At 44.4% G+C, this 9,684-nt stretch overlaps 2 long non-coding RNA genes across 2 annotated transcripts; one reads left to right on the top strand and one right to left on the bottom strand.

Annotated features, from left to right (window-relative positions):
• Positions 1-350: 350 nt before the first annotated feature.
• Positions 351-9,155, top strand: LOC117088434. The gene is made up of 3 exons (XR_004439228.1): positions 351-443; positions 5,800-5,802; positions 9,143-9,155. It is a non-coding gene; the product is annotated as an uncharacterized LOC117088434 (long non-coding RNA).
• Positions 372-7,368, bottom strand: LOC117088445. Its single transcript, XR_004439233.1, has 4 exons — positions 6,970-7,368; positions 5,952-6,175; positions 4,817-5,020; positions 372-918 (listed from the first exon to the last, which is right to left on the bottom strand). It is a non-coding gene; the product is annotated as an uncharacterized LOC117088445 (long non-coding RNA).
• Positions 9,156-9,684: the final 529 nt, after the last annotated feature.

The raw sequence follows: 9,684 nt of genomic DNA, 5'->3' as shown, positions 1-9,684 counted from the left end.
ATGAGGAGATACTTTGGGTTCAAAATAACTAAAGAAATGTAGCTAGGCCGGGCGCGGTGGCTCAAGCCTGTAATCCCAGCACTTTGGGAGGCCGAGACGGGCGGATCACGAGGTCAGGAGATCAAGACCATCCTGGCTAACATGGTGAAACCCCGTCCCTACTAAAAAATACAAAAAACTAGCCGGGCGAGGTGGCAGGCGCCTGTAGTCCCAGCTACTCAGGAGGCTGAGGCAGGAGAATGGCGTGAACCCGGGAGGCAGAGCTTGCAGTGAGCTGAGATCCGGCCACTGCACTCCAGCCTGGGCGACAGAGCGAGACTCCGTCTCAAAAAAAAAAAAAAAAAAGAAATGTAGCTACATTATCTTTTTACTTTTTTTGAACCCAAAATGTCTTTCTCCTTTTTATTGTGTGATTCATGGTGACATGGACTGTGTGAAGGACAGTTGTCCTGCTCAGTATTCTACACTCTGCAGTTGTCTGTCTGATGATTACCTCCTATGAAACTCAAGCTAAGCATTTTTAACAAGAACATGGCATTGTTCATATTCTGCACTGGCAGAGTCCCGTGTGACATGCTGTCTCCTGCCAACAGCTCCTGACTCCTGTTCTCTACAGGATGGAATTGAGAGGAGCAGGGCTAAGGGCTCTCCACGCTGTTTGTCCATCTAGCTGTGGTCTTCCTACGTATTGATAGCAATTGGAGGCTGAAGGACTGTGGCTTCTCTAACCAAAGGAGCCTAGTGGGTTAACAATTGTCAAGAGCAGTCAGTGGTTCTGAAATACAATCTTCAGCCACGGATCCCTCCCGTGTTGTGTTGAGCTTTCAATTGCTTTACTCTTTAAGTTTTTTTCATCAAATGAAAATGCTTTTTGTGACATCTGTTCTTTCTTTTCATTGTTCCAGCAGCATTTAGTATCTGCAGGAGAAAGAGAAGGAAAGATCAAATGGGCATCTTTGTCAGGTCCTGCTGATGGCTGAGTCTAGAGGGACAGTTAAGTGTTTATAGCCCGGGCAAACTGAGCTCCTGCTAGGAGGATGAGCTGAAGGGTGAGCCTCAGGCTGGGTGAATGGCAAGTGCCATCCACAAGTGAAAAGTAAATGCCCCTGAACTTCCAGTCAGCATGAGATGAAGGATATAAGGACCCTAGCTCTGCCCAACCAGCAGCCCCTTTCCTCCTGATTCCCAATGTATAAGGAGCAGAGTGATAGCTTTTCACTCTGTGACAAGCTATCACTGAGAGCTCTCAGTGAGGATGTTCTCAGCATCAACCATGAAAGCTCAGAAACAGAGGGCTGCAGAAGGAAAGGGCCTTTTGCAGAGAAACCCACCCCCTTACAACTCCATGTCCCAGTCTCTTAGGGAAGGGTGGGCAGGGCCATGGGAAGAACCCTGGATGTGAGATACAGGAAGGACTTCAGACCACATCCACGTCCAGTTCTGCCTTTTACAACAGAGGAGCAGTGATGCCACGGGGCTGACTTAACTAAAGCCACATGACTTGCTATTGACAACCCTGAAACTGGAACCCACGCACGAAGGCCCCTTCAGTAAGTTGGAGAGAAGGGAGAGTAAATTCTCCAATCTGGAGTTCTCGACAGTCACTGGAGGTTGCTGGGTCACCTTGGCTAGGATAGGAATGAGCTTTGACAAAGAAAGATGATGTCACTGCTGCTTGTTTTGTTGGTTAAAATAAAAAATGAGAAAAAGACAAAAGAAATATGTGTTCTTCCAAAATGGATCAGAAAAAAAGGAAAAGGAAAGAGTCAAATGGAATTACAAAGGAAGGGTGGAGATTGTAACCATGGCCCAACTTATTATCCCTAATTCCCTGAAGCTGATTCCACACCTGGTTATACCTTAAGGCATTTCTAGAAATATTCTCAATATCTGATCAACAAAACTCTGAAGTAGAAAGTGAAAAGGATTAGTTTGTGTTTTAGTGCATTCTCCTCTCCCTTTTCCCAAAAGGTTTGTTGGGAAAGATTTCTTTTTAGAATTTTATGCCAACGTCAAGGGTAGCATAAAAAAACTATTCATGTATCATCTCTTCCTGAGTTTCAGTTTTATTATTATTATGTCTTTTTTTTTTTGAGATGGAGTCTCGCTCTGTCACCCAGGCTGGAGTGTAGTGGTGTGATCTCAGCTCACTGCAACCTCTGCCTTCGGGTTCAAGTGATTCTCCTGCCTCAGCCTCCTGAGTAGCTGGGATTACAGGCACGTGCCATCACGCCCAGCTAATTTTTGTGTTTTTAGTAGAGACAGGGTTTCACCATGTTGGCCAGGCTGGTCTCAAACTCCTGACCTCAGGTGATCCACCCCCCTCAGCCTCCCAAAGTGTTGGAATTAGAGGCATGAGCCACTATACCCCGCCGAGTTTCAGTTTTTAATTATTATAGTCTCTCTAGTGGAGTGAGACATACGAGTTATCTTTGAGGATTTGACTGAATGTCAAGAATTGAGCAAAGCAGAATTTTTACATTGCAGTGCTAAATCCATTAATGGGCTGTGGAATCAGTGTGTGGAAATGTAAACTGCAGAATTTATTTTAAAATTGAAAAGAAGGCTGGGCATGATGGCTCATGCCTAAATCCCACCTCTGGGAAGCCGAGGTGAATGGATCACTTGAGGCCAGAAGTTCAAGACCAGCCTTGCCAACATGGTGAAACCATGCCTCTACTAAAAAATACAAAAATTAGCCAAGTGTGGTGGCATGCACCTGTAATCCCAGCTACTCAGGAGGCTGAGGCATGAGAATTGTTGAAGCTGCCAGATGGAGGTTGCAGTGAGCCGAGACTGCACCACTGCACTCCAGCCTGGATGACAGAGTGAGACTCTGTCTTAAAAATAAAACACAATAAAATAAAATTGAAAAGAAAATACTAAATTTGAATATGTGTAATATACGAGGTATTGTTTTCTGTATACTGAGTTTCAATATAATGACTATTTCTTATTTTACTTGTATTCAAAATTAAGCAAGTGTGCTTTAAGTAGAGAGACTATAGGTCTAATCCATCTATTTTCTTGTTTTTCTTTTTAATTTTTTTCTACGTTCTACAAATACTACTGTTGAGAGGTGAATACAGATCCCATCAATGTCTGATGGATGCTCAGCATTTGTGTGGAGTAGCCACACATGTGGTCATCTCCATGTTGAAAACCTGAGGTCAGAGTAAACCAGTGGTCCTTGTCATCTTCAGTTGTATATTAGAATATCATGGAAGTTTTTTTAAAGGTACTGATGCTCAAATCACACCCCAGACCATTTAAGTGAAAATCTCAAGATGTCAGTTCAAGGCATTCATCTTTATTGAAATCTCACCAGGTGCTTATTATATGGTCGCAGGATTTAGAGACAATGAATGAACCAAACCAATTTCCCGTCATGTTCTTTCCTATCCTCATTTCTCTCAGGATCGCCTTCATTCTCTGTGGCTCTATGGATTTTAGTCTTTCTTCTGACAATTTCAGTTAAATCTCTCACTTGGGCTGGTCTGAGGCAAAGTCTGTCCTACAGATAGATTATTGTCTATCATCTCATGTGGACATAAAGCTGGCCCCTGGACTCACTTTTCTCAAAGTTAATTCACTAAATGCTGTCTTATTTCTCTGTCCTCAAGAGTCACCTGAGTTGTGTTTTAGACTCTAACTGAGCTTGTAGAAGTAGGTATGTGAGGCCGGGCGCAGTGGCTCAAGCCTGTAATCCCAGCACTTTGGGAGGCCGAGACAGGCGGATCACGAGGTCAGGAGATCGAGACCATCCTGGCTAACACGGTGAAACCCCGTCTCTACTAAAAAATACAAAAAAAAAACTAGCCGGGTGAGGTGGCGGGCGCCTGTAGTCCCAGCTGCTCCAGAGGCTGAGGCAGGAGAATGGCATAAACCCGGGAGGCGGAGCTTGCAGTGAGCTGAGATTTGGCCACTGCACTCCAGCCTGGGCGACAGAGCGAGATTCCATCTCAAAAAAAAAAAAAAAAAAAAAAAAAGAAGTAGGTATGTGAATAAAAAGGACAGAGGTGAGAATGTACCTCATGGTCTATGCGGTTCAAAGTCCTGCCCTGCTATCTGCATCTACCCTTTGGCTGAAGTCCCTTTGGAATGTCATAAATGTTCTCCAGTTAATGTCAGCTAAGTGAGTCCATGAGGAGCAGACACTGAGTCTCTGGAAACTTCATCCACGTTGACATAAGGTTGCCCATCTAGAGCTGAAGACACAGCTGACTCCAGGCTAGCAGGGAATTCTCACCTGTGATCCAGGTTCTAATTTAGTTTTTGACTTGGAGTTCTTAGTGCTCAGTTTTAACACGTCTCATTCCCATGTACAAGGGGAGAGTTAAAGTTTGACTTAGTTGGGTTGCTCAAAAGCTGTCCCAAGAGAAAAATCTGTGTATAAATGATGTATTAAGGCAATGTTCCCAGTGACAAGAGGCAATGGAGTTTGGGATGCAGAGAGGAAAGGCAAATTACTCAAGCTGTGTGATTCCAGGCAAAGAATCCTGTGGTTAAGAGCTCACACCATGCTCTTGGAGGGGGACAAGGAGGCTGGGCTCTCCTGCGCCCATGAGAGGGACTCTCAGGACAGCAGCAGTGGGAACAGAGCAAAGTTCACAGAGCAAACAGGCGATGGGGACCAGAAGGACCTGGCAGGGTGGCAGCCCATGGACACAGAGGTAAGACCAGACAGAGGTGACAGCAGCTGCTGGAGAGAACAAATAGGGAAGAGAAAAGCAATGGGAGAAGAAGCTGTCATCATTAACAGAGAGAAATAAGGAGTGAGGGCAGCTAAGAGCCATAGATGTGAATACCTTCGTACCCTAAGCTTGCAGGCCAGGGAATCTGCATGCCAGTCTCCACTTGCTGAATGGCAGTTTTCTTTTGATCATCTTCAGTTTTAGGACACTTGAGGCATAGCTGTGGCCAATGACTTGATGCTCATGTGTGTTGTCAGTTGAGCCTTCAAGAGCATCACCTTCCAGCTGGGGAGGGTTCTTCATTCCAGGAGGCTCTAAACCCAGCTCTGAAAATGAAACCACACCCAACAGCGTTCACTGTCATCCATGATCTTACTGTGACTTTCTCTTCCACCCAGGAGGATCATCAGAGAAGGAAAGTGGCCATAAATAAGAAAGTCCAAGGGGTAAAGGGAAGCCAGGAAAGACATTTTGGTATTTTCTGCATTGTTGATTTTTCATGCATCACCCAGTAATGACAAGATTGCCAGGAGGAAAAGGTGATCCAGTTGACAAACATATTCAAAAAACTTAGGATTAATAAACACAAATAGCTTCCAGGTAGATAAGGCAAAGGCAAGGAAATCACACTGGATACAGGCTATGTTTTGGGAGGGAGGAGATTCTAAAAATCAACATTAAATGAACATGAGAGAAAAGAATTGGATACACTAAACATGGGATATTGATGAAATGATCATACAGATATGTATATAGCATATATCTACATTTTATTAAAAATGTATGCCAAATATGCATAATGTATATGACAAATGACATAAATGCATATGTTTATATATAAAAATCTATTGGAAGAAATTATTACATAGGGATGTGGAAGATGTGAATTAGCATTATAATCACTAACATTATAATCTGGTCCATTGAAAATGGAAAAAAATTTTAGAAAAATAAGATGAATGAGAGAGGGAAGACATGGTGAGAAACAAATGCCCTGTTAGACAGCAGGGAGAAGTCACCAGGTAAAGGAGAATGAAACAAAAGGCTTTCACTCTGTCCTCTTGCCTGGAGCCTGGTTAGTGCTCTGGACTCCTGGGGAAGCCAGCAGGTGAGAGTGTTGGAGCCAGGTGGATGAGTCCTGACTGGGGGTGTGGGAATCCATGAAGAAGCAAAAGAGACATCAGTGGGAAGAAATCAGTTTAAATACTCAAAGTTATCAGGGCACGTGTCAGGGACTACACATCCCCCGACACTCACTGAGCGTCTTCCGTGTGGCCTCTCCGGGGATCCAGATGGTGCTCGTTACATCACGTGACCCTCCCTCCTGAGGACATGGGTCTCCTTATTCCTCAGCTGGGGACATCACTTGACAGATGAGCATCAGGCAGCCCCAGGGGCTCCAGGAGTAGATATTGAGTGGGATGGAGAGTAAGGATGAACATGACCCAGGGTTTTAAGGAAATCTGAGCAGAAGTGGATCCCTGTGAGAAGAAAACTGAAGACATGGCCATGGACATGGGTGGAGATGATGAACTAAATGGAGTTTCGTAGAAGAGACAGATTTATACCCTTTACATGAGAAGGTTGCCCTTTTATTCTTTTATTTCAAAACGAGGGGAGAAAACAGAGCAAGAAGCTCAGTATGTCAGGAGACTGACTTGTGGGCCCAGGATTTGCACTTTTACTAATGTGCCTAATAGGTTGTTACTGAAAGTGCTCGATAGGGGAAAATTGACTTTAAAAGGGATGCTGACGGAGAGGAAGAAAACTGGCAAAAGAGACTGTCTAAGAAAACACAGGAAGGGGGTCCCTAGAAAGTAGAGATCCTAACAGTTACTTTCTCAGTTGAAACAACGAATGTCAAGTCATTTCCTAGGTGCTAACTTACCAGAAAACAGAATTAGATAACATCTATTCACAGATTTATTGAGCAATTTTAACTGAATTAGTCCTTGGAAATTATCATAATTAATGTTATCAGCAATGATTGAATGTAGATATTATTTTTCAGGTCTCTCGGATGACAGAACTGAGATGTAAATGCCAACACCACAAATGACTTGGCCGAGGTGAATAATGAGTAAGGGTTAAACTCAGGACCTGAGAGCTGATTTGATCCTAAACCCCAGGCTCTTGCTCACCTCACTGGGTTGGAACATTGTGGATTTCTACTGACTCTGAGGAAGCACGAAGAGACCACATTGCCTCCTCCCCTCACAGCACCATGATCACCAACAGCCGGATTAGAGCTTCGTGGTTCCCTTTCCTTCCCTACCTTGCAGGGGCCATTGCTTCCCAGGATCAGCGTTGGCTGTGAAGCTGCAGGTGGTGGAGGAAACGCCCCACCTGGCTAAGCCATAGCCACAGTCAAACCCTTGATCCAGCTGCAGTCGCAGACAATTGGGCACCAGGGTTCTCAGCTCCGGCTGTGCCTGTGAAGCCTCCACCTCTGACAGGTGGTGGCTCAAGTCTCCACTCCAAGGCCTGTAAGGACAGGTGGTGGCTCAAGTCTCCACTCCAAGGCCTGTAAGGACAGGTGGTGGCTCAAGTCTCCGCTGCAAGGCCCGTAAGGACAGGCCGCCTGGGTGGGAGCTGAAAGGAGAAGAGGCTTCAGTAGGAACGCTCTCAGTTTTCCCTTTGTTAATCATACCCAGAACACCCATCTCTGGCATTTCCGCCTCTGAGGTAAGCCACCCAGTGGCCCAGGTCACAAAGACAGACATCATGTAAATGGGTGATGTCACTTCCTGTCTGTGCTTGGGGATGCTGAGATGGAAGGTAGCCAGGCTGGATGTCCCTGAAGTGAAAAACAAACCCCCACTTCAGCCCAGAGGGCTTTGGATTGGCTAACAAGGCCATGCCGATTATTCTGTTATTATTAATCTCCATTCTGCAGCCTAGAAAGAATGTTCTGGAGAGCCTTCAGAGCATACGAAATGCTATTTTTCTCAACACACAGGAGTATAAGAACAGGAGAGGACTCAGAGCCTCCAGGCTTTGGGAAGGAACCATAGAAAAGGGTTTTGGGACACTGAAGACCAGCAGTCTCCAAACTTTTTTGCCCCAGGGACTGGTTTCATGGAAGACAATGTTTCCTTGGACCAGGGGTGGGGGACCTGAAAAGAGGGAAGGATCATTTCGGAATGAAACTGTTCCACCTCAGATCATCAGGCATTAATTAGATTATCATAAGGAGCCCACAACCTAGATTCCTTTCACGCACACTTCACAATAGGGTTTATGTTTCTATGAGAATCTAATGCTACCGCTGATCTGACAGGAGGCAGGGCTCAGGCTGGAATGCTCGCTTGCCGGCCACTCATATCCTGCTGTGCGGCCTGGTGCCTAAGAGGCCCAGGACAGGAAGCTGACCACAGCCCCAGGGGCTTGGGGCCCCCTGCAATAGACCAAATACTACATGAGGCGAACTTTTTAGAGTTCTGAAACATTTTGAATTTCTGTTGCCTATAATGGTTTTGCCAACTACTCACACATATACATCTTGTTGCCATATAGTGGGAGTCCACAGCCATAAGTAATGCTGTAGAGGGACCAGTCCCCTTACGGACACTTAGGGGCCACAGGTATTACCGATCAGCCTGTGTGGTTCTGTAGGGAGATAACACCGAGCACAGTCCTCATCTTACCCGCTCCTCCAGTGGGGTCGGGCAGCACCCCTCATAAAAATTATCGCTATTTCCACAGGAAGAGGAAATCACACTCTCAGAAAGTGAACTAAATGCATTATGATTTGCAGAGGTTTTCGTTTTCTTTCTTCCCCCCCCCACCCCGCCCCGAGACAGAGTCTTGCTCTGTTGCCCAGGCTGGAGTGCAATGGCGCCATCTCAGCTCACTGCAACGCGATTCTCCTGCCTCAGCCTCCCAAGTACCTGGGATTACACGGACGCACCACCACCCCCGGTTAATTTTTACATTTTTTTAGTAGAGACAGGGTTTCACCATGTTGGCCAGGGTGGTCTCCAACTGCTGACCTCAGGTAATCCGTACGCCTTGGCCTTGGAAGTGCTGGGGTTACAAGCGTGAGCCACTGCCCCGGGTTCTTTTTTAAATATTTGGAAGAGTTCAGCTGTGAGGCCATTTGGTCCTGAGCTTCTCTTTGTTGGGAGGTTCTTCAGTCCTTTTACTTGTTATTAGTGGTTCAGGCTTTCAGTTTCTTCTTGATTCAATCCTGGTAGGTGGTATGTTTCTAAGAATTTATCCATTTACTCTAGGCTATCCAGTTTGACGGTATAGAGCTGTTAATAATAGATTCTTATGATCCTTTTTACTTGTGAGGCTTCTGTTGTAATACCTTCACTTTCATTTCAAATGTTACTTATTTGAGTCTTCTCTATTTTTTTCTTAGTTATTTTAGCCAAGTGTTTGTTAATTTTACTTTTTCCCAAAAAACAACTTGCGCGTGAGAGGCCTATGTTGGATCACTGGAGGCCAGTTGTTCCCAGTCAGCCTGGAAGAATAGTAAGACGTTGTCTCTCCTAAAATAAGAAAGAGAAAGAAAAAGAAAAACGAAAAGGAAAACAACAACAACAACAACTCAGTTTTATTTTTCTGTAGTATTTCTATTCTTCAGTTGATTGACTTCTGCATTGATTTTTGTTCCTTTCTTCAGTGAACTTTGGATTTATTTTGTTGGTTTTTTTTTTTCCTGGTTTCTTGAGGTATAATGTATATTTGAAGTCTTTCTTCTTTTTTAATGTATGCATTTATGGTTATAAACTTGACTCTTAGAGCTGTTTTTGCTGTTGTTTTCACTTTTGTTTGCCTCAATATATTTTCAAATTTCCCTTTTGATTTGTTCTTTGATCAATCAGTTGTTCAGAGGCATGTTGTTTAATTTCCATGTATTTTTGAATTTTCCAGTTTTCTTATGTAGTTAATTTTTAGTTTCATACCATTGTGGTCAGAAAAGATACTTGATGGAATTGGAATCATTGTTAATTTGTCTAAGAGGTACTTTTCATTATTTTAA

The sequence above is a fragment of the Trachypithecus francoisi genome, unplaced genomic scaffold, assembly GCF_009764315.1.
Source record: "Trachypithecus francoisi isolate TF-2019V2 unplaced genomic scaffold, Tfra_2.0 Contig00759, whole genome shotgun sequence".
NCBI classification, from domain to species: domain Eukaryota; kingdom Metazoa; phylum Chordata; class Mammalia; order Primates; family Cercopithecidae; genus Trachypithecus; species Trachypithecus francoisi.
This window is presented reverse-complemented; position numbering and strand designations above follow the sequence as displayed.